At 40.4% G+C, this 453-nt stretch overlaps 1 protein-coding gene across 3 annotated transcripts in view; it reads left to right on the forward strand.

Annotated features, from left to right (window-relative positions):
* GOLT1A (golgi transport 1A) overlaps positions 1 to 453 on the forward strand; it is a 16,753-nt gene that overhangs the window by 1,914 nt on the left and 14,386 nt on the right. The gene's annotated exons all lie outside the window — the stretch shown is intronic.

Below are 453 nucleotides of genomic sequence, written 5' to 3' on the forward strand. Positions count from 1 at the left end.
TTCTGACTTACTTCACTCTGTATGACAGACTCTAGGTCCATCCACCTCACTACAAATAACTCAATTTCATTTCTTTTTATGGCTGAGTAATAGTCCACTGTATATATGTGCCACGTCTTCTTTATCCATTCATCTGATGATGGACACGTAGGTTGCTTCCATCTCCTGGCTATTGTAATTAGAGCTGCAATGAACATTTTGGTACATGACTCTTTTTGAATTATGGTTTTCTCAGGGTATATGCCCAGTAGTGGGATTGCTGGGTCGTATGGTAGTTCTATTTGTAGTTTTTTAAGGAACCTCCATACTGTTCTCCATAGTGGCTGTATCAATTTACATTCCCACCAGCAGTGCAAGAGGGTTCCCTTTTCTCCACACCCTCTCCAGCATTTATTATTTCTAGAGTTTTTGATGATGGCCAATCTGACCGGTGTCAGATGATATCTCATTGTC

Source organism: Physeter macrocephalus, unplaced genomic scaffold, assembly GCF_002837175.3.
Source record: "Physeter macrocephalus isolate SW-GA unplaced genomic scaffold, ASM283717v5 random_380, whole genome shotgun sequence".
Taxonomy (NCBI): Eukaryota; Metazoa; Chordata; class Mammalia; order Artiodactyla; family Physeteridae; genus Physeter; species Physeter macrocephalus.